General features: G+C 35.2%; 1 protein-coding gene across 1 annotated transcript in view; it reads left to right on the top strand.

Moving 5' to 3' along the window:
- MDGA2 (MAM domain containing glycosylphosphatidylinositol anchor 2) overlaps positions 1-25,832 on the top strand; it is an 800,938-nt gene that overhangs the window by 181,031 nt on the left and 594,075 nt on the right. The window lies entirely within an intron of this gene.

Below are 25,832 nucleotides of genomic sequence, written 5' to 3'. Positions count from 1 at the left end.
TGGACTAAATTTATCTATTCCTTCCTGTTTTCTGAACAATATTTAGAAAATGAACTGCATCTTCATCACTTTTGAAAAAAAAAGGTATGTGAAAATGTGAGAAAACAGTATTTTTTCTCTTTTTCGTAATATAAATGTCTAGTTAACTATCCCAAATATGTTTTTGATAAAAAAAAATATTGGATTATTGGTACTTGCTGCTTGACATGCTGATTCTTATCATTTTTACCGAGCGATAAAATAAATTGTCAACTAAATATTACCACTATTGGTAGAAATTATTTTATTTTAGATAAATTATAAGTATTACTTTTATAGTACTATTGCTGCTTAGGCTTAACAGATAGGTGCTAGGAACAATTCTCTGATATATTAAAATAGTCATCCGATGCTTAAGTTAAATACCACTACAAACTATTTTAGTTGAATTCATGCAGTTCTTAGTTTAACTGTAAACATTTACATGTTCAGTTCTCTCTGGAAATGTTTGGTTCTCTGTGTATGTTTATGAATTAATTTTATATGTGCTAAAGTTTGACTAATTTTTAATGAGCTGACCATTAGAAGTTTTAAGATAAATATCATGGAAAGAAATTTTTAGGTATGAAAAAATTTCTAAATAATTGAAACATCAAATCTTTTTTTTTTTTTCTGTAAAGGAACCACATTATTTATGATGTTTCTGTCCAGTTTAGCATATGAAATTTGAAAGGGATGAACCTGGAGGGAGACAACAGAAAGGATGTGATTACATAACCTTCGGATGATAAGATGTGAACCTGAACATTGGCAAGGGCAGTAAAATGGAGCAGACATGATTGATTTTAGAGATATCGTAGGAAGTCGAAGCTGTAAACTGGTGGTGTAAGAATGACTCTGAGATTTTCGTGTGGTTAGCAGAAGTGATGCCATCACTAAGGGAAGGAATATAGGACATGTTATAAATAATTACTATTTGGAATAATTTGGTTTTTATACCCATGTGAATTTTTTTTCCTTACTTGTGAGCTATTGAATGTTTACCAGTGGTTGTTTAGAAAAAAATGTTTCACCAATGGTAATATATGCATCATTAAATCTTTATGTCCTATGTGTAGGGCAATAATTGCTTCTAGGAAATATACCTGTAATTAGGATTAGATGTCAAGAGGAGGCATGCAGTCTTTCATTAGACTGCAAAGTTTGCAGCTTTGGGTTTATGGACTACAGCGTTAAAAATATTGTCAATGTGTTCCTCACTGTAAGACCTGCTTTTGAAATGGTTCGAGCCTTATTTGAAAACTAAATAATTGTATTTAGCACTACAGATTACCATTTAAATTATCATCGTTCCACTTTATATTTCAAAAGGCATGATGTTATTTATTTCAAGCTATTTTGGAGCTTATATAAGGATCTAGTGTTCTATATGCAGATCACATTGAAAATTTAGTTTTATTGAGAAAAAATTACCATGTATATAGGACTGTTACCAGAGAGAGTCTGCTACTATCACTCTCAGAAATAATTGTTTTAAAATAAGCATTGTGGATATTTCATTTTGATGGAGCAGAGTACAGTGTACTAGTGCTAAATCTGAATTGCCTATAAAAAGCCAAAGGTGAGGCTTTTTAGAAATTGGCCATTCAAAACCTTCAAGATGTCAAGAGATTTCTAACACTTCAAGGCCATGTGTTTTCCTGATCTACTTAGCATGATCTGTCATTCACTGGTGAAATATTCTCCACTGAGAATATTGTTAACTCACAGATTTTTCTCAATGTGTTCTTGCCTTTTGGAGAAGGGTCCCTCGAGGTCATTGTCATTGGAGAGATACTGCTCTTGAGTATGAAAACATATACAAAATAACATTTGTAAATACAATTGGATTTTCAGTAAAAGCATCATAGAATACAACATTTGCATAACTGTCTTTGTTTTGGTGATCCATGTGTTCATCTAGAATACATGCAATCTGTCTACATTTTGAAAGATATGCCTCCTACAAGAAGGCTCTGTATTGAAGTTTCTAATTTTGTCACATGGAAGACAAAATTTCTACAAAGTCAACTGCAACTTTTTAAAGCTAAACTAAGTTTTCTTTTCTTTGGTAAAAATATGTAAGGTTGAGTTTTGCCTTAGGCATTGTGAACTAGAATACCAGTAGTCTTTGTTCATTTTAAAAACAAAAGGAATATGTTTCAGCAGCATTAAATCTATTTTTAAGTACCTTTAAAGCAGCAAGATATAGTGGGAAGGGCCATGGCCTGGGAATAAGAAGGCCTGAAATGAGTTCTCTGACTAATTAGCTGTTTAACCATGAACAGATGACTTACCCTTCATGGGCAAAGTTTCTTCCTCTATAAACAAAAGTGGTACTCTATGATACAACAGGGTTCTTGGAGCTATGTTTGTCTGAGAGTCTCTCTGGAATATCATGGATTTTCTTCTTGATCAGAGCTAGGCAAGATCTTTCTAATACGTGAATTTTATTAGAATTTCTCTCTCTTTACATATGAATGAATGAATATAATTTTTATATCCCAGATAGAGGGTTAGCACAGAGAAACAAAAGTTGCTATGCTGGAGAGATTTGGTCAAATATTACGTAAAATTTGGTATACAAGAATAACTAAAATCCAAGGCAGAAATCAAAGTTAAGAAACTAGTAATTACTTAAATCAGGTAAAGACAAAAGCTCCATGAAGCAAAATGAGAGAGTCATAAATGAAAACTTTGGTAAGGACTTGGCAAAATCAAAAGAATCAGGGTATGGACTCTGGTTGAATGCTACCCATTGAATGTAGCAGGAACGTGATTTCCATGTCATGCATTCAGTCTTCCTTCCATTTCACGGTGAATTACTTTGTATTTGATAGTATTAAAAGACATGTTTCCTAACATCCAGAATCTTAAACAACTCAGTCTTACAACTCAAATGTCTAAGACCTAAAAAAACCATATATTTATGGAACACTCACCATGTGGCAATGACTGTCTCAAGCACTTTATCGCATGCATTATCTCATTTAAGATATATGACTTTATAATGTAGATGCTATTATTAGGTAAGAGCACCGAGTGTTGAAGAGCTTAAGAAGATTGTTGATGGTAGAACTGGCTCTCAGTGCCAGATTTGACTGTGTCTAAAGGACACCTAATTATTACACCTAACTATATTTTCTCCATTAAAGACCTATAGACGTATATCCACATTTGTTATTGAAAATTTACAAAATATAAATTAGGGAAAAGAAGATTAATTTAAATATATATAATCTCATGCTGTGTGATAAACTCTGTGTCCTTCAGGTCCTTTCTAGGCACACACTTATGAAAAATTTACCATAAAAAAATAAATGCTACTGTGTATGTTTTCTAATTTATTTCCTTTACTGAGGAATATCTTTATATGTCTGTAAATATCTGAGATCAAATTCACTGATTTTATATGCTATTTTATTAACCAATCTCGTATCAGTATTTATCTCATCTCTAAATCTTTCTACTGCAAAATTTTTAAGTTGATTACCATTGCATTTAAAACTTAGTCGACTCAATTTGTTGTTTAGAATATTCTAATTAAATTTTATAGATATTTTTAAGAGATTTGTCACATTTTGCCAATTGTGCACCAAAATATTTATTTTTTATTCCTCTACAAGTATGATTGCCCCTTTCTCCATGACCAACACTAGATTTTATGTACACATGCAGATTTTTATCTTTTTGACAATTTGACAAGTTGTTTACGTTTATGGATCTTTGACTAATACTCAGATTGAAGGGTTTTGTTTATGCTTTTTAGCCATTCAATTTTTTTTTTTTTAAATTTAATTTTGAAGCTTGTTCATTTTTCTTTTGGAGTATTCATTTCACAAGTTTGCTTTGTAAGGCTTTTTGAATATAATGATATTAACCCTTTGACCTTTTATTTTGCAGTTTTCCCCAGTTTGTTCTTAGCCTTTCAATTTTCTTTGTGGTGATTTTTTTTTTTTTTTTTTTTTACGTTTTATAGATGTTAATATTAATGTATTCAAGTCTCCTGGTGCTTTTCCTTTTGATTTCTGCCTTTGGTTTCAAAGAATTTCATTTTATAATATGAAAGGCCTTGCTCTCACAAAAATTGTTCTGGAGTGCATGTATATTTTCTTCAGGCAACAGTAAAGCTATTATAAATCAACTGTATTATTATTGTGGTTGTTGTTTACAGGACAAGTGAGTGTTGTTACATTCGTGGCTTATTGTTAGAACCTGTCCCACTCTGTGACTTGGAGAGGGACCTCTGGTGCCTTAACACCCCAAAGTTTGTGGAATTGGAAGCACAGAGCAGGGCCATCAATGGGCATAGCCTTTGGGGCCTGTGCTTCTGTAACCTGCTCCGTGCTCTGATCAGTGACTCTATTTGTAACTGCTTTGTCATATCCTTCCATTTATTCTGCTACACTCATGGCAAACTTTGTTTCCAGATGTCCTCCATTATGAGTGGCCTGACTCCTGTAGGTCTTTCTTTCCTTGGGGCAGGCTTATGCTTCTCATATTTCCCAAAGCCAAAACTCCTGGCTTCTGGCTTCTGATCCTCACTGACATAACCCTGGGACTGGGCTCTTTAATTGGCTGAAGAATACTATCAGCAACAACAACAAACACTTTTGAGGTTTGTTTTGTTTTGTTTTGTTTTAAATATACTAGAGATTCCCCTAAATACCCCTCATGAATAAAATCATTAAATCTCACAGCATTTCAATGAAGGTAGGTATTATTATAATCATTTGCATACACATACGCAGTTGGTAGGAGGAGCCCTCTCCCCAGCTTCTTACCCTGAACATCTTCACCCCTCTTTCTATGCTCCATGATAGTCACGTTCCCCAAACCTTGCCTTACGCTTTGCTGCCACCATTTCTAGTCCTTTTCTGACTAATGTACTCAGTCTCCTCTAGCCATTCCATCCTTAACCACCACTGGATTAACTGAACCTAGTTTACTTTGTTGTGGCTGCAGAACTAATGGCTCATTCCCTTACCTTTGTGGAATAAATTACATATATGTATTGAAAAGAGTTCTGTCTTACAAATCATTTTGTCATCCAGTGTAACACAGTAACTCTCACAAAGTAAGCACTTTTAATTACGTATCATACTGTGATTTCTGGTAATAAATTATCACAAAACTACAATTGCATAAATACTACTCTAAATCATTTCACTTTTTAAAAAATCGTGGATATTTTAGTTAAAAGTCATAGACTAATTGTTCAATACAATAGCATGCAGTCATTACTAATGGCATTCGAAAATGGAAAAACATGAGATTAATGATTAGTGATAAAATGCAAAACTGTAAAATTATTTGTATATTATGAATATGGCTACTTATTTAACAGCTAAAATTATGCATATAGGCATAGCTTAAAATGGAATAAGTAATAAAATAATTGTGCTGGATTAGTGGGGTTATGTGTTATTTTTCCTTCTTTCTTCTGGATTATTAGTTTTGATATGCTACTTTTACAATTAAAAGGAAAAAAAGAATCACATTGTTGTTTTCTATTTATTTCCTGTTCCCTGATGTTGCTTATTGAATAAAAATAATTTTATATTGTATTCACTGAAAATATAATACACTGTAAACATTCTAGTTATGGAAGCCTGATCTCATAACAGGTTTAAAGTTATTTGGAAAGAGCTATAAATGATTTTTTAGCTATCATCTTCTAATTTAGTAAATAATTGTTCTAATACAAAATTGGAACCCTTATGGAACACAAGAACTATTGTACTTGCTAACCGTTTAATGTATTTTGATTTCATAGAGTTTATTACTAAATTAATTTCCAATGAGTAACTAAGCCACTAAAAGATTGATACAATTATAAAATTTAGAATTATTTGAACCCTAACCAAGTAACCACAGCTAATATTAGTTATTGTATTTTATTTGAGTAAATCAATGTAACAAGATTATGTGTTTCTAAATTAAAAGTAAAAAGCATTTTGCCAGAGAAGATGAATTCTAAAAACGGGACAATCGTTGCCATGATATAATTGCTTTTTGAGTAAATAAGCATTTTACTAAATTATATTTCTTAGACTTATTAATACAGTCCTCCCCCCCATTTTGTTTTAGTTTATTTTAAAACATGTCCAACTATTCTAATCTAGAATAGAGATAAGGTGATATTTGTTAAATTTCAAGACAGTTTTTACAACTTTGTCACTACTAGATGATTAGCATAGACTTTGTATAATATTGGTAAAGTGACAGCATCTAGGGTCTGTTAGTGAAGAAAAAAAAAACCTTCCAATAATACCATTAGTCACAGAAAATAGAATAATGTTGAAGAATATCTCCCTTTCCCCTCTGATTTCTATTCTAAGAACCATTTGGCACTTACTTGGCGAGATGAAAAAGAAAAACAAAACAAAACACTTGTTTATTGCACTGTCAACCCATAATATTTTGGAATACTACAACAGTGGTGTGTGTGATTGAGAACCTCTTCTCCAAACCACCCCAAGTAGAGAAGTTCAATAATCTTTCCTCATTTTCTCCCCTTGTCACCAAACTTGAGATGTCACTTGTAAATAAATTTCCTGTTACTGGTAAATCATAGCATGTGAATTCATTCTCTGAAAATTTATACTATAAACTTTAGGGGAAAAATGTTGTCTTCTTAGCTATGTATAAAATCAAATTTACTTTCATGCTTTCATTAGTTAATGCCAATTTCAGCACTAGAAACAGCTACTCCTGGGAGAATTTTTCATGCTTAATCCTGACAGAATTGGTGGGCAATCTTTTAGTGGAAATCCCAGGAAACTGGAGAAGCGAATCCCATGGGAAACTTCATAAAATTTGCCAGCTGCCCCCGTGATGGGGCTGAACCTTACACTGAGCCTGCCCGTGGTGTCGCTGACTTTTAATTCCTTGCACTTTTTAGCTTTCTTTTATACAAAGGAGAGACAAGACAAGTGTGAGGGCAAACCCCCTTTACGTACCTTTATAGATACTAGCTTTCACATTGTCCTTCTAACAAAAAAAGGTGCTAACTTCTGTTCGAATCTAATCAAAAATAATGTTAAATAAGCCTATGGAGATAGCAGTTTTTGAATGTTTATATCATACTACCATGTAGGTCATCAGGCGTGATTTTCATATTTCTCTGGAGTATTTCATGTATATAGCAATCAAATAGAATGGAATCATTTATTTCTAGAGCCTTCTCATCGATGTAAAACCTAAATATATATATTTTTTTCTTTCTCAACTTCTCAGCCCTCAGTATGAAGCAGATTTGACATTTCAAAGGCAATTTTAGTGATTATTATTTGCATAGTAAATTCTCAAGATTCCCTATGTGCTTAGACACCTTGCAATGAGCTGAAGTCATTTGAAAAGCAAAGCACCTGGCATTTATATCCAAAGGAGTTGTCAAGTTTAACTAAAATAAACTTTAAAAAATCTCCCCAATGGTTTAAGCTTTATTTTAATGCTATTTTAACACTTTAAAGAAAAAACTCACCATGAGAAATACAATTTATGATATCAGGAGCAGCTTTTCTGGGCATAGCGAAGGATTCTAGACTACCTTTATTGTAGCTGATTTATTAAGTATCATTTAGAATTGGATTAATTTTGGCCTCACCTGCCAACTCTCATCACAATCAGAGTTGTTATCCATGTAAGTCTTTCCTTGAAGAGCCCTCAGAAAGAAAAACTACGGATTCCACTCAGCTCTGATTAAGAGTTTTCTGGCACATCGGGGCAAATAATTGGTGTCAGAATTTTCAACTTAAAAATGAGGTGAAGGGCAAGACAACCACTGTGAGTGTCCATCTACTTTGAAGCTGCCATAATTATATTGTTTTTAACTCACACAAAAAACAAATCTATTTATCTCTCTTTTATTTCTTTGAGACGTCTTTAGAAAGTCACAGAAGGCAGGATCTTAGAAAATTGAACCAGGTCTCATGAGGTGGTTTTGAGGCCATCTTAAGACTGCCTTTGTCACTGTTACCCACCTAGAAATACTGGGATGATTAGACTTTTGCAACACTCTCCTGATTGCCTTTACTCCTTGGCTCTTCCTCTCTCCTGTACTTACCTGATAGAAATGCAAAACTAACATCACTTTCAATAAGCCACCCCTGTAAGCTATGATTCTCCCTAACTACCCATTACTATAAGGTCCAGTTTCCTTAGCCTGTGATACAGTGTTTCTCACTTTTTGCCCCATATTTATATGGATATTTCATTAACTGACAGACACAGTGTTAATAGAGTTTTTGCTTTACTCTTGTTTTAAGTATCGAGTTAAGGTTTATTTCATATGAGTTGTCTTGCATAAGACCAGTTAACAAGGTTAAAATATTAAATAATACTAAATACTATGTGCTAGGCTCTGTTCTAAACACATTCTCTCTCTCTCTCTCTCTCTCTCTCTCTCTCTCTCTCTCTCTCTCTCTCTCTCTCTCTCATTAAATCACCAGAACAACTTCATTTATCCCTCGCTTTACAGATAAGACAACTAAGGCACAGAGGGCTAAATGACTTCCCAAGGTCAAAGAGCTGGTAAGTGGGAGAATGAAGACTCACACCCAGGCAGTGTGGCTTTAAGAGACCATCCATTTACCCATTGCATTCTGCTGCCTCTTTAGCTACTTCTGAATATTGAAAATTATGCCACGCTATCAAAACCTTTAAACGATGCCCTCGCTCATGTGATTGTAGGGCATATTAATGGAGGGAGGAGGATGAAAGGTGACAGTCTCCTTCCCCAGAGTCCTTATTGGATGTCACGCTGCAAGATTCATGTCCCTGTACTCCCAGATTTCCATTTGCTGGAGACTTTTATTGTGTTACTTTTTCATTCCTGCAGCACATGTACTTTGTATGCCATTATTTTTATCTCACCTACCCATAGTCAACCGTTGATAAATACTAATGCTTAGTCTTTGATGCGGATGAAGGAAACCTTTCTCATATACCAGGAAGCTCTATTTTTTTTCCCCCTCTCTAACTGCCAGCCTTGTTTTGGCTTCTCCTCTTTACAGTGTTGGCAGGCATTTATAATAAATCTTTGTGGCTTTTTGTTGAGAAGGTAGTAATTTGTCATCTTAGTTCCATTTAAAGAACAGAGTTCCTTTCTTAGCGGTACCTTGTCCATCTCCCTTAGTTACAATTACTCCGTTCTGCAGCCCCTGAGTTGCTGGTGTGTCCCGAACACTTGGCCTCGCTCTTTCTAGATTCAGCTGCTCCTCCTCCTTCCCTCCACAATCTCCTCTGTGACTTACACCGTGCACAGTGAAGCACAAGCTTCAGAAAGTGATATTGAAGATACTTGTGGAAGAAATGTATATACACACACACACACACATATATATAATTTTATATTATGTTATTAACATGATAGTAATATGTTGATAATATACTATATTAAATATATCACATGCATTTGTATGTATGCGTACCCCTCCCCACCCCACACACATATTTCGGAAGACAGTTTTGTAGACTTCACTTTGAAATAACAATCCTCTTGAAAGGCAAAAGAAGAGGAACTCATCCATTCTAACAAAAGTTGAAAGATGATACAAAGTTATCCCATGGACATCGAAGTCTTGTAAATGAGAGGCACAGCCTTTTCACAGAGAGACTGAACTGAAATTGGAAAATTGCAAAAGATAATTCCTCTGTCTCTTGAGGACAAAACTGGTGTGCATGCTTTCTCACTTGCTCTCTCTCTCTCTCATCTACTTATTTGTGTTTTATCTCTCTCCATCCTTCTATGTCTGCTTTCACATAGTCCCAGATGAGTAGGTAAATCCTAGCCTGAGTTATCTAACAGGAATCACTTAATGATTTTCATTCAGATGTCACTTAATTCATATACTTAATTCAAATACTTGAAAGAAATAGAATCAGATCGATTTTTCCTAGCTTGTGTATTGTTTTCTCATGTCCACCTTTGGTCCATCTCTGGTCCAATCAGCTCTGGTTCTTGTCTACTGGCACTAACAAAGCAACAGAGGCTCTTTGCGAGTGATGAGTGTGTGTGTGTGTGTGTGTGTGTGTACATAGTAAACTAGAAATGAGTTGTAAAACTAAGCTACCCAGTTTATCTTGCAGTAATTGTTACAGGGAGAACTTGTGAGTATTGTTATATCATTCTTAGGTCATGCCTATTGATGATCTCTACTAAGCAAGGCTCTCAGTAAGCATTTGGCCATTAACTTAAACTGCTATCAGGTACAATTCTATCTTTTAAGTCATGTCCATGAAAGACTAAAAGAATGTTGGAAATAAGGACTAATCAGAAGAATCTTAGTTTCCATACTATTACAGGAAATGAATCAAAACTAATAATATGAGGATTAAATGAGATGAAGAGTGCTTAGCACAATGCGTGACGTGTAACTGGTGATTAAAAAAGATAGCTATTATTTTAACAATATTTTTAACAATATTAAATATATGTTCCTAACCCCAGAAGTTTGCTTGAAAATTAAGAATTCTTACATCCAAGAGTACCCCTATCCATTTATTTGCATCCCTGAATTTCTCCATTTTACCAAGTTCACCTCAATCACTACTTCCTATGTGCAGACTTAGCTGATCAAGCAAGGTTCACATACATGAAAACCCATCACTTTATTTTTTATTAGGTACCTCATGTGGATGGTATACAGTCTTTACATACTGCATGACATAGAATTATTTGTAATCTCATATATTATTGACTGTTCCTCTTATTTTATTTTTTGGGTGTCTGTGACACTTCTTTCTCCACCTAAATTGTGAACATCCAGCAAGCAAGGGCTAAGTCATATAGTCCACACGATATCTACCACTGCACCATATGCTTGGGGCAAGCATTCCTGTGATTTCTTTCAGAAATGTGTAGATAAACAATTTTCAAAGGAAATTTTTTCAGTGGAACAGGACAAGGAAATATAAAAGTAATTTTAATAGAAATTCAATTTAAGACTTAAATTTGCTAAAAACTATTTTCCATAATATAATGCTTATTTTCCTCAGTTATATAGTAAGATTTTTAGGAATTGCAGGACTACTGAATATTTGAATATTCTTGTTCTTTTCCATGTCTTAATTTTTTTCCATAAAATTAAACTTTATTTTGCTTATAATTTGAAATATGAATTTTAAAACTTCATTGTGGATAAAAATGTTTATATACACATCACAGAGAGAATAGTATTTTCGATCTCCATGTACCTCCTACTTATTTCAAGTGTGAAGCTGTTTCAGTCAGAAAGCCGTGATTCTTGATTTACCTCTTCCCCGCTTTTCTTTACTTTTTAAAAAATTTATTTTTTAATTTTTTTAAGTTTATTTATTTATTATTATTTTTATTATTTTTTTACATTCTAAGATGTTGAGGAGCAGTTGGCAGGGATGGGGAAAAGGGAAAGGAAAAGGAAATAGGGTGGAAGAAGGAGGAAAGAGGGGGGGTATGGTTGAGGCCCATGGCAGCCCCCTCATTCCTGTAGGGGAGACAAGGAGGCTCCTGCGGTGGCTGGGTGGTCACTGGGCTGGTTGCAGGTGTCAGGGAGGCATGGCCGAGCCCCTCAGCCCACAACTGCCCCAACTGAGGAGCCTGGGGTGCTTTCTGCGGAGGCCTGGTTGTCATCATTGGGCTGGTTGTGGATGTCGTTGGCAGGCATGGCTGTGGCCCCCAGCCCTCCCTGCTCCCTGGCTTGGGAGCCCATGGGGCTTCTGGTCCTTATAGGTTTTATAGGTGTTCTTTGGTGATGTTAGACCTTTGCTAATTAATATAAGAACTTTGTCTCTGATCTGTGGGTTTTTTGTGTTTTCTTTAAATTTTGTATTGGATTATTCACTATTCCCATCACTTAAACCCTGCACTGGAAGTAATTTGTTGTTCTTTGCTTACTTCTGAAATGGAGGAACTTCCTGTGGGGACCAGTTCTTGAGCCCTGTAGTTGAGCTAAATTGTTGCTTTGTTGCTGATTCCCTGGGGAAGGCTTTTTGTGCACCTCAGGTTTTAATTGTTGACTTCTGGGTCTTGCGAGTTCTGGTACACCTGGGTTGTATGGAAATTCTGGTCTGGTGCTGAGACTTTTCAGCAAACTGCACCCCCTGAAGATCAGTATTCCTGACCAGTCTCCACTGATTGGTCCTGTGCTGATTGGGGTTTGATCAGCTGTCTATGCTGTGCTGCAGTGTTCCCCTGGTGGGCCCATCTCCCCCACCACCCATACTTCAAACACTTCCCATGGGACAGGCCATGTGCTGGTCCCTTGTGATGACTCACCAGCCTCTCACTGGCTCCTTTTTTCAGTTCTTGTGGCTCTTCACTCCTATGTAGGTCCATGGGAGCCCTGTTAGTGGTTTTGCTGGCCTGAGAGTCAGCAAGGCCTTCTCCCCTGCAGGCTCCAAGTAACTTTATCTGAAGGGCACAGCTGCAGCTTTGCTAGCTCTTGGCTCTGTGCACTCACCATCTCCAGCTTTGAAGCATCCAGGGCTCAAAATGGTAGGAGCAATCCTTTCTTTCTCTCATCATGGTTTCTTCTGCCTTCATGAACTCTGTAGGTCTCTCCTCCTCTTACCCTGTGCTCTAGCAGCCCCAGCTTGGCTATTGTTGCTTTTTTATAGTTGTAAATTGGTTGATTTGTAGGAGAGAGTGATGCTGGGGACCATCTATTCTTCCATCTTGACTGGCAGCCCCTTGATATGTCTTAGATTTTAACTGATTTCTTCAACACACACACACACACACACACACACACACACACACACACACACACGCACACACATGCACACATATTAGAGATTTCTTTGCTAAAATGATCACTAATTCCTCCAGAATTTTTTGTGGCAAATCATGACTATATATAATGATTCAATTTTCCCAGTAAAGTTTAATTTTAAAACTTCCCTCTGTGTGTGGTTGGGAAAATATAGAAAAATGGTCAGGGAACTCACATGTTCAGAATCTTGCTGAGCATCTAATGTAAACATGCACGTGCACCCAGGTGTTCCTTGTTATTGTCTAATGTAATTGCACATGTGCACCCAGGTGTTTTGGGTTATGTACTTAAGTGTAAAGGACTAATAATTGCTCTGATAGACGGTCTTTCTTGGGACACTCCTGGAAGCTACCAAGGCGGCTGCTCCTAGCTCTGAATAAAGCCTATTAGTTTTTCATCCACAGCTCCCAGGACATTTTCCTTTTACTGAGCTCATAGACCTGCATGTGAAGGCTTTGTGACCCAATCTGTACAACGGGCTTGAGGGGTCTGTGAGCCCTAGCCCTAGCTCTACAGTGTTCATTAAGGAATTGATGTTTTTATGTTGCTAATATGTTCAATCCTTTTTGCAAGAGAGATGGATGGGAAGGGAAGAAGTCCAAATAATTGTTTACTATCAGAATTTTATAGGCAAAAACATAGCTTATTTTAGTCAATTATTTCCATTGTTAAAAGGCTTTATTGTTGGTATCACATAAGTGCTTACAAAACTTCCACGTTGATAATAATCACTGGGAACATTGAGCATAGAGCTTCCTGTTCCTTCTTGGGAGACTCTGAGTCAGTAGCTCTTAGGTGGAAGGTGTAATTTTAACAAGATTTTGTATTTTTAACCATAACTTCTATTCTGGCAAAGTTTTATATTTTTCAAAAGTACTTCAGACAATTCTTAACATCTGGAAACTTTGGGATAGCAACGGTATAAAGCAGTTATCCTTTTTGTGTGCTTCCTTTATTCCTAGTTACAAATCTTTGTGGGCATTACTTGACACAATCACTGGTTTTATTGGGAACATCTATAACGAGTTGGCTTTAAAGGTAGCAAAGTGATCAGAGTTCATTAAGCTTCTTTTAATGGCAAAGAATATCACTATGTAAGAATATCGTTAGCTGGTAGATTGTCTTCATTGCTTATAAGGTATTTCTAATTAGAACAATTTATTGTCCTTAATCAAATATGTGGGGATCCTGCAGATTTGAATTCAGGGTCTGTATATTACTCGATTGTGATTTTCTTTTGCTACTGTTGTTGCTTCAGTCCTTTCAAAGTCCTCTTCTTTGAAATAATTTGCAATTGGGTTTCTAGGAAAAGTGAATGTCTTTGGACTTCAGTGGTACTGTTCACTTCACATGAAAATAAGAAAACTGGGACCACATATAGCTCAAATCTTTTTCATTAAATATCTACCTTTGTTTTTTTCTTCTTTCATTTTTAATGCTTTATTGTGGTTCAGTCTGTAGTCCACAATCATTACAGGTATTCTTGGGGTTTGAATATATTTGAGCCCCTAAGTGTAGAGTCTGTGAAGGAGAGAGTGCTCACAGTGGGAATCCATTTTCCTGAGAAATAAATGTACCACAAAAAATTTAAATTGCTTCCATTTTTTTCACAGTGCTTTTCTGTTTATAAAACGAAGACATGTTCTCTGCTGTTATTTCTAGGTTTGACTTTCTCTGTTCTAACATCTTTACAATTCTCTTTCTTATTTCTATTTTGAGTAAGAAGTTTGACCAAATGTTTTTCCTGGTGCAGCTGCCTGGACCCTGCTGGTTTTATGCTTCCATCTCACAGTTAATATATTTTTAACTTCAGCTCCATGGAAATATGAAAGTTTTTAATTTTGACTCTTTCATTGAAATAATTAGGAAACTCTGGGATTATTCTTATTAGCCTCCCTACCCCTATCTTCTTATCTGATAGTGGGTGCAATTTACCATGTGTGTAGGGAGAATTGTAACTCACAGGCAGTTGTACACTTGCATGAGCAAAGTTTATTCCCACAGATTTGAAAAAGCAAGATTTGAATTTTTCCTTATTTTTTTTAAAAATCAGATTAGAAGCCGTTCCTTTGGAGAATGCGAAGCTGTGTGAAATGAATGACATTGTATATTTTTCTTTTTTAAAGGTGCATAATTAATGCTTAACTATGGATGTTATGAATATATGATCTCAGTCAAATAAGTGGAATGAAATTCACTTTCTTGGGGCTGCCTGCATTTCCACTGAGGAGACTTGTGGGCCTCAGTAGTTAGTTTTAGAATTGTTCCAAGGTGAGCAATGGATCAGAAAACATGTTATCCTTTATCATCATCTACTTGACAGTGCCCGTCTAGAATCCGGGGCCCCTCAGGTTTTGTTTTCAGGGCACTGCGGTATGCCATTGTGTAATATCCCATCCTCTAAAGAGGGCACAACCTTGAAGGAGCTGCATAGTGAGACATGGACTGCCTAAATATTGCCGAATAAAATTTTATTTACTGTCTTCCATCTCTTAACACAATTTTTTGTTTTGTCTTTTTTTTATGAATTTTGCTTGAATTTTTATAGCTCTTCCACTTTCATAGTAATTCTTTCCTCTTTCCTCTCTTTGTGTCTCATCTAAATAAGTTTACTGTTCTAAAAATAGAAAGGCAAAAGTACACCATATTGTAAACATTGTAATGCTGTGCTTGGTTTTTACATGTTTCCTTTCAGTTTTAACACATTTCCTTTGTTCAGTTTAATTCTCAAACTATTTCAAATTAGTTCCAAGCTCCAAATTACTCCTTTACTTTCTCTGTTTCTCTTGTGTGAAGGTAGAGTAGGAAAAAAACACTTATTGCTTATGATAAGAGTTGAAGGTTGTAACACCCAAAACAGGAACAAGATGTTTTCAGCACATATTCTGTTTAGGCATATCTGAAAAGAGAATTAAATCTCTGAGGAGTCAACTTCAATACTGACAATGAGTGAGTGTGAAGAAAATGGTATCACCTTATTTTCGTAAAAGTATTTATTTTGTAATTTTGAAGTTAAAAATAACAGATTCAAATTAACGTATACAGCCACCACTATATTGAAAAATCCACTCAAGATCACACAATAACAAATTACCTGTTTTGCAGATTATGAATACTCTTCTCCACTTCCTACTTCTTCCCACTGCCCTGAAAATAAATCTGCCTCTTAGCATCTTTAATAGAATGTGAAAGAAGTAGCTATTGTAACACTTAAATTAGTTCATTTTGGGATTAAGTCTCATAAAGAGTTTTGATGATAGCAATAGTGTTTGAATCTTACAAAATTATAACAAAATATGTTTAAATTATTTGAAATTTTTCTTTCAATATGTAATTTTACTTTGAGTTTGATATATACTTCTATAACTTTTTCTTATTGATCAAAATACAGTCATACACATATACACACACAAGAGAAAGCAAACAAGAAAGAAGGAAAGGAATGGGAAGGAAAGGAAAGAAGGAAGGAAGGAGCGAAATGATAGATGGATCTATTTCACAATTCTTAAAAAAGTGAAATTAAACCTCTGCCAGCATTCTGCAGGTAATTCTTCTTGGCAAAGTCAGAGTTATCTTGCTTTCACCCATCATCAGTAAGTCAACAGTTCGAAAACCTCAAGGAGAATAATAGAGGAGGGATTTATGCTATCACATTGCCTTCTAGAACTGTATTTCCAGAATATAATGTTCTCCAGAACAGCAGAAATTGGCTGAGCCATAGGGACTCAGAGATTTTTCTGGTCAAAGAATTATAGACTGCCTTAAATTCACTAGGACATAAATACTTCTCCTCTAGTTAAGGAATCACTGAAGGGCAAAAGAAAATATACCTCTATCGCACAGGTCCATACTAGATAAATTTCTGGCCATTACTGGAAATTGAACTGTTAGCTCAACCCTGCCTAAAAGTGGTATATTCTTTCAGTCCCAGAGGTCAACAGGGGTGCTAAGATTAATTCACACATCTCCTCCTTCTGTTATAATACTTTCTGTTATTTATTTGTTTATTTATTTATTTGTTTGTTTATTGTATATGTTTAAGATATACCTTGATATATATATATATACACACACACATTGTGAAATAATCACCACATCCAAGCTAACTAACATATCAATCACCTCACAGTTACTTTTTGTGTGTGTGTATTTGTGTTCTGAGAACACATAGGATCTATCCTCTTAACAAATTTCAAGAATACAGTAGAATATCATTACCTACAGTCACAATGCCTATACCTTAGATCTCCAGAAATTACTCATCTTGCATAACTGAAACTTTGTACCCCTTAACCAAGGTCTCCCCATTTTCTTCTCCCCCCAGTGCCTTGTAACCACCATTCTACTCTCTGCTTTCACTGTACACAAAAATCAACTCAAACTGTATTGAAGATTTAAAGAAAGAACCTGAAACTGTAAAACCCACAGGAGGAAACATAGGGGGAAAGCTCCTTGACATTAGTCTGGGCAATGATTTTTTGAATATGACACCAAAAGCACAGGCAATGGAAGCAAAAATAATAAGTGGGACTACATCAAACAAAATAGCTTCTGCAAAGCAAAGGGTACAATCAGCAAAATGAAAAGGCAACCTAAGCAATAAGAGAAAATATTTGCAAAACATGTATCTGATAAGGGATTAATATCCAAAATATATATGAAACACATGCAATTTAATAGCAAAAACAAACAAACAAAAGCCCTGATTTAATCTGAATACACATTTTTGCAAAGAAGACATGCAAATGTCCAACAGGTATATGCCATTAAAATGTCCAGGATGTCAGGGCAAGATAACAAAAGTGGGGGAAGTTTCTTGTGGAAAAGATTAAAAATTTTAAAAATTAACTGTATAAAAGTGAACAATATTCGCCTAACCACTTGGAAGAAGAATGTACTTGTGAAAATAATTCACTATATTAACAGTGGATGATTTTAGAAAATATCTGCTAACTGTTGTCATTAAAAAAAAAAAAGAAATAAAAAGCACAATTAAACAGTAAAAAAGACCATATGGTCTGAGAAAGGAACTTATAATAAAATATTAAAGTTATATTTTAAAAGCATAGACTGACTTAAGATTTTAAAAACAGAAGTAAGCTAAATTTTTTTAAATAGCAGAAAAAGAAAAAGAAAATGGGGTCATTAACTTCAAATTCGAGGCAATGAACAGCAGAGTTAACAGTGCAGAAAATAAAATAAGTTATATAAAGGAATACTGTTAAAAGCTTTCTCAAAATGTCTTTTGTGGAAAAAGCATATTATCTCCTCCCCGAACTTTTTTCTTTCTAAGTTATTGTTTATACCGTTCTGAAACCACTTAACATATGGCACCTTGAATTGGAATTGTTTTCATATCTTAATTCTCAATTGTATTTTAATTTAGGAAGGGCAGTGAGTTTGCATTAGTGTAGTTCTCAGTCCACTTATCAAATATTTGCAGAAAGCATGACTTCTAAAATGCATACTGATTGCTAATATGGAACTAATATTTCCTCCTTTAGGACAACACGTTTCAAGAAGAAACTAAAACTTTTCACTCCAAATTAGTAATACATATTTAAAATATTTACAGTTAGTATACTTCTCAAACTCCACTAGGTAATCCAGACCTTTTGACTATGCATCCCTTTGTTACTTCACATGTGCTTTGTCAGAATATTTCCTCATTCACTTCTCCAGCATTGGAGTCAGCCAATTGTTGCAGTATGTTGGCTTTGGTTCTAAACATCTGATTATATTTGGTAATGAAGAATAGCTGAAATGCTGAAGTATTTTTATCCATAGTCTACATACGGAATGACTTTTTAAAGTCTATTTTAAGTGCTTTTAAGAAAAGTGTATTTGCTTATTCAAAAAATATATTTAGTCAGTAAGATCTAGTGCTGTTTTTAGTTAGAGCATTAATAAATGGAGAGTCTATTGCTCCTCTGTCAACATTAAAGTATACCCTTGTAATTTCATTTTTTTATATTTATATTTTTTTATTTAAACCTTTAAGCTTTTATCCATGTTTATAATGAAGAAGAAAAGCAGGAAAGAAATCATGGAATAAAAACTAAATTTTAGTTTCTCCTTTCTAAAGGAGATTAAAAAAAAAAAAAAAAAGACACCAAAACCCTGAATAACAATTATAATTAATAAAGAAACAAGAACATGCCAAGAATTCATCCTATCAGCTGATAGAATCTTGGGTAGCAATGAAATTTGTTTGTCAGCAGCACACTTTTAGTCAAGCTTTCCATTCTGAAGGCTCTTTTTGGCTTCTTCTTGTCCAATGAGAGAGATGACTGATGCACCCTTTTGAAATTTTGATCATCCACGGGACATTGCTCTTGTAATTTCAAACATCATATTTCTTTCTTCAGGAGGTTACTCCCTTTAATCATGAGCAATTATTTCTCTCTCACGTGAGGACATTCTAACTTGCCATTTGTCTTCAAGTTCATCCCACATGCTAACTCTTTAAAAATGTGCACAACTTTATTGCTAACACTGACTCAATTGTCTATCGTAGTGTAAGTGTTATAATTCATTCTTGAAAACTTTTCCAGTATCACTTAGTGTTCTAAAACGTTATACCCTCTAAAGCCTTATAAAAGGCCCTAGGACTAGAGGGCTTCTCCTTCCCTCTTCACGTTCTTGTCATTTGCAACATTTGATACAAACTCATTCCAAAAATATCACTTTTTTCCCTACAGCCTATCCTCACTCGTATTCTAATGTTTAACCTGCAATTCATTTTACATTATCTAATGCAGTTGTCCCTCAGTATCCACCAGGGATTGGTTGCAGGACCTCCCCTGAATACCAAAATCCACAGATGTTCAAGTCTGTGGCATAAAATGACGTATTTGCATATTTTCTACTCAAATCCTCCCATATACTTTCAATCATCACTGGATTACTTATAATACCTAATATAATGTAAATGGTACATAAGTAGTTGTTATACTGTATTTTTTTAATTTGTATTACTATTTATTGTTGTATGATTTTTTATTTTTATTTTTCCTGAATATTTCTGATCCGTGGTTGGTTGAATCCTTGGATGTGGAAACGTGGTTACAGAGGGCTGAATGCATTTACCAATGCCCTTTTAGGTTAATCTATTTATTGCACCCCTTTAACATACTTCTACTTCTATGCATTCTCAAAAGATAAAGAATATACTCATATATTCATAAACACCTCCATATTCATTTTGGCTCACTATTTTGTATGACAGAAACATTACAACTTGCTTTATTATTCTTATTGTTATGGGGTACATCAAAAAGTGCATGGAAGAATTTGTATTATATTTTAATTCTATTTTTCCATGAACTTTTTGACATAAACTCATGCATAATGTCCATGCTCTAAATAATGTAATGTTCATATTTTTTAAAGGTGCTTTACATGATATTGTTTTCCCCATTTTTTTAGACCATTGATCAAAGCCAATGAAATGATATGTATATATGGTTTTTCAATCACATTATTAGATCCACTTCTCTGCTGTCATTATTAGTGTTCATCTGTCGGTACTACTCTTCCCAACATTCGCCACTTCCAGGAGTTAATATCTTCTGCTTCTTCACATTTTATCTTTTCTTGAAATTATCTTTGCTTGGAGGAGTATGCAATTATCTCGCTCAGAAGAATGAATTCCAGGTCTGAGGAGATCCTGAAAGAGGTCATCCTTACCATTCATTACTTCAGGCAGTCTTTCAGGTTCTCTAATTCCAGGCATCATAATAGGTGCCCACTTGGGCTAGCTGGTTAGCTCAGTTGCTTAGAGCCTGGTGGTGATAATGGGTGCCCACTAGCTAGCCTCTCAACTGGAATCTTTTTATGTAGACAGCACTATTGAATCTGAGAAATGATTGTAAGCTCAGGGAGTCAGGTACATGTATAAAAGCTTATTCTCACTAAATGTGAAAATTATTTATGGAGTTTAGGAAACAAAACAAAACAATGGGAGAATGAATAATAATTTTCATTAATTTCTTAAGGACATTGAGTATGAGTATTATAGAATTAGCTTGTGGTTGGTTTTGGCCCTAAATTGTATGGTTTTAAAGAATTAAAGAAATATTGAGGTTATACATATACCGTGGATCAGGCATTCCTCTTCCTATAAAACAGAACGTAAAACTTCATGATTTATGGTAAACAACACTGCTTCTTTTCACCCAGCTACTCCTTCATCATAAATAAATGTTGATGTACTTTGGAGGGGAAGAGAAAGTCTGTCATGTGAATGTCATTTGCTCTGTCAGACAAGGAAAATTACAGAGTCTGCTGCCTACAGTGCTCTCCCACCTCCCTGGATGAAATAGAAGTGTCAATCAATCATATGGAACAGCAATCTGAGGAACAAAGTGGCTACATTTATTAAGCTAAACCTCTCTTTGGGGGCCTGTTTTCACAATTCTAGTAGCAGAGGGAGTATGTAGCCTGTAATATGACAAATTAACTATTTCAAAGCACTGTATGCTATAATTTTAGCATATCATTTAGCATCTGTTATCTCATCTTTTTAAATGTTCATCTATGTGGCTTGATTTTCCATTTAAAGGAACTCACAGAAGCAGAGGTAGACCTGCTTTTCCACCAGGCAACAGCAGTTCATGGAGCTCAGTACACCTGATGGGTGAGATCTTGTAAACATTTCCAGCTACTTCCACCTCTTTAGCTACTTTCATAAACTGACTATTATTAGCAAGTTTTTCAGAGCTTACCAAAGAATTTCAGATATGCTATAATTCTGTGATTAAAACAACTCTTTTCAGAATGGTCCTTCTAAAATTTAGTTAAATTATATTTCGAAGATCTTTGCTCTTTTGGCTTGAAATTGTGTGGGATTTAAAACTTCATAATCTTCAATTTGGCCCATAGATGAGGGTCAGAGTTACAAGGAGGAAAGAGAACACTAAGTATAGTGAGAAATGAGTAAAACAATCTTCTAGATGATTCAGGACTTACTCAAAATTTACTATGTGAGGGGGATGATTATGAAATATGTTTTAGTTTTATTTTGCTGAGTAACAGACCATTCCCAGATTTAGTACCTTAGAATGACACAAATTTATTATTTTCCAGAATTCGGAAATTCGGGTCTTGAATTTATCAAAAACAAAAGACCTTAATGAGCTTTGAAACTTACAGCATCCCTTTGTAAGGAAAATTTTAATATTTAAAAATGAGAAGGCAATGACGAAGGAATTTAAGAAATAGGACAAAGCTGGAATAATCGAAAACTAAACCCAGGCTCGATCATCAGTTGATCATACTTGAAGAAAAAAGGTAGCCTTTAGTTGAAGTTACTCATTTGGCATTTCTTCCATTGCCATAAATGCACATAGTAACAGAGCACCTAATAAATTATACTAATATTATTACAGAGCAAGACCATGTGAAATATTTTAGACTTTAGTAGAGAAAAGGTAATTATTATAATTTTTATTACTCAAGGCAGGCTGTTATAATTAACCCCAAAATGTTAGTGATATAACGTAATAGAACTATATTTCTTACTAATGTAACAGTTGGTGTAATGTACATGAAAAGTTGGTGTCTTTTCACAGTGTGATTTATGGTCTCAGATGCCTTCAGTCTTATATTTTTACTATCCCCTAGAACAATGGAGTTTTTGTCTTCTAGCCAGAGGACAAGAAATGAGAGCATGGTGAAGATATTCCAATTTCTTAGCCATTTCATCTTAGAGCTGGTACACATCATTTCTGTTAACATTCCATTAGAAAATCAATTATACTTAGAAGGGGCCTTATAATATAGATGGAGCCAAGGAAGTATATCCTTGGTTGGACTGGTGTTTTGTAGCAACAATTCCATTTTTTGGAAGGAGAGCACAAATCTTTGGTGGACCACTGGTCATCTCTGTTGCAGTATGATAAAATCTCTGTTTTGGGAGAAATCCTAAAGGTCATCTGATGTAACTACACTTCTGATGTTCGAGTTCTTTCTATGAAATTCAATAAAGTGGCCACCTAGCCCAGAAGTTCTCAATGTCTGAACATATTGTTATACATCCCACACTTAGAAGATAAGTCGAAATCGATATTATAAGTAAAAATAGTAAATTATTACAATTTTCATAGGATTTACTTTTGTTATAAAATAGGTGGTTTTATTCACTGTTGCCTTCACTCTCACTCATTTGCATTTCTTTTTAATTCAGTATGTCAGACGTTCTACATAGTTTACAGGCTGTCTAAACTATTCATTGGCTCCCATCATCAAAATCCAAGGAAGCTTCGGGAGCATGTTGAGAATATGTACATCATCTGTGCATGTGACACACGCACGTGTGTGTGTGTGTTGGGGGATCACTGAGATACTTTTGATTTGCCTATGCACACTGCACTTGTGATAACATACTTATTACCACTCGGGACTGCTTTTTCTACCTTTAAAGAATTCTATTAGAAGACTTCCTTTTTAATGACTAAAAACATGTCTTTTTGAAGTCTTTACCCTTGACCCCTTGTCAGGTCCACCACTGGCTGACCCGAACAGCCCTAGCCTCGTTCCTTTTGGTGGGCAAGCCAATGGCCTGGATTCCTGTTTCCCTCCTGTCCCCTTTGGAAGGAGACGGGGGAAGAGATCCGTGAAGAGAGGTGAGCACAGCCGCCAGCCCCAACCAGCCCACTGAAGGACACTCAGACGCGGTGGGGGTTCTGTCGAGCAGTTCCATTTATTATCACACAAGCACTTGCTTTTAAAGGCAAAAGGGGAAGGGAAGATTTTTTACATAATCCTATCAGCTTAAAGGTCAAGGGCATGCATCCTTCTCAATGCCTAGCTATTGCAACCACGCAGTGTTCACGAGCGCAGAAGCACGTATTTGGTCAATAAGGGCTAAGGCAAGGTTCCCGCAGACACTCCCACCCTACTTCCTCTGGCGCCGTCTTAGGCTGCCACATTAATATGCCCTTGTGGGCCCATAATGGTACCACTTGTAACGTCACTTAAGGTGGCGTTAGTTTTTAAGGCCCGACAACCCGTAAATGTATGCACTGTAATAAGCAAATCTAGTAATTATCTATAATGGCATTTTTCAAATATGCATCCAAAGAAATCATGTATTTCCAAGTTCTTTCAAACTAATACATGATAAATCCCCTGACATTCTCATCATTCTCCTCTCAACATTGCTGAGTCTTTCCAAGGTCTTCTCTTTCCTGTGTCTATCTCCATTTGTTCAGTTTTATGGCAGTGTAAAAATGGCAAAAATTTTATTACATGTTACTGAGTTTTCATTTACATATGGGAGGATAAATAAAATCCTTTGGCCCAAACCAAAATCTCATTATATTAAATAGCTAGCTGCCTAATGTATCCGCTGTTACTCTTATGCAGTTAACAAAGATGCACAGAAGAATCTTGTAGCTAAAACTGTCTTTATTACTCTGTAGGTTTTCGGCCCATTAAATGCATCCATTTTCTCATCCTCGTAGACTGTATCACATGTGTTAGCTTCAAAGATTTCTTTAGTTTAGGATTAGAAAGAAGTTTCAGCAGGCAGTTCCTTGTGGCCTTTCCCCAGAATCATACCTTGCTATCTGCATAGCTTCCAAAGACAGGGAAATCTAGGTGGACACATTCTCAGACTCCATATGATGGAAATGAACAGAGTGATCAGGAAAAAGAGAAACAAAACAAAACAAAAAACAAACAAAAAAAATTGCTCCACTTCAGATTTATTTATGATCACTTTATTCTACTAAAGTTTCTCCCTAAGCCTAATGGCCAGCCCCCTTTGGGTATTCTTAAAGAATTCCTGATGGACTTGGTCCACATCAGAGATCTTCCTAGATAGGAGGTTAAGCTCCAGCTACTACTTAAGTTAATAGTATGTGATGTTTTAGCAAATCTTTAGGATCTGCAGGTAGTAAGCCTTATTTCAGTGATTACAGAGGAGGGTTTGGAGAGATGCAGTAGTGCAGAGCGGTTGGATAGAATCTCCTGAGGTGCCCTTTTTAGGGAGTGGCTGCCATTTCTGAATCCTTTTGTGGTGAGCCATGGTTACTGGCACATGTGTGTCTCTCTCATCTCTCTCAGATGAGTTAGAGAGTAAAAGAAGTGGAGAGCACCTGCCTTATACAAATGTTAATGTAATAGTGCCCCAGCTAAATAAGAATTTTGAATTTGAATCCTTAAGGTTATTTGAAAACCGAGTCCTTAAGTTCTCCATTGCATTAACCCTTATTATAAATTCCAATGGCAATCACTTGAAAAAAATTATACTATTCACAATTTTGTGCAACAATTGTGCTTCCTTTCAGCTTGAAAATAAGAAGTCTTTATTCATATTCACTAATAGATTTCTTCCATTATTATGACAGCTATATGTAACTGCTCTGAATATTCTAATGTATTACATTGTAGTTTATTCTGGAAAATGTCTCAATAAATGCTCATAAACAAAATACGAATAATCCAAAATGACAGATGATGAAAAACAGATATTATTATTTGACACTGATACTGTTAAATTTTATTTTTACATTTGTTCTGGAGTCTTTTTCATACTTTTCATAATGCTAAATAATGTCAGTGTTAATACACCACTGCTGGGAAGTTATTTCCCAATTGCTGGTCCAGCCACTCCTCTCTGTAACTTACACTAGGCTGGAAAGAGATGGTGCTCGTTTAAGTCTGACATGTGAGGTAGCCTTTTCTCTGATTGCCTTGTCTTGGAGGAAGTTAGCGTGCATGTTCTAAAGAATTTTGCTCAGAGAAGTAAAGAGAAAAGTGACAGCTCCACAAAGCTGTGTTTAAACACATAAGGGGTGTAATATTTGCTACCAAATGGTAAGAACTCATATTTGAGCAAGATGGGAGTAAACCTCAAAAATAACAACAACAAAAAAAACGGCTATTTATTCTAGCAAGGAAGGCCTTCAAAGGAATATACAAATTTAAGAGCATATAAATTGTCAATGAGTAGTGCAAAAAATGTGAAATAATATGAATTTATGAAGCCCTGTTTAGACTAAATAAATTTTTTTTCACATTTTTAGGTAACAATTGCTTTTAAACCACTATTTC

This window comes from Cynocephalus volans, chromosome 3 (genome assembly GCF_027409185.1).
Source record: "Cynocephalus volans isolate mCynVol1 chromosome 3, mCynVol1.pri, whole genome shotgun sequence".
In the NCBI taxonomy this organism is placed as follows: domain Eukaryota; kingdom Metazoa; phylum Chordata; class Mammalia; order Dermoptera; family Cynocephalidae; genus Cynocephalus; species Cynocephalus volans.
This window is presented reverse-complemented; position numbering and strand designations above follow the sequence as displayed.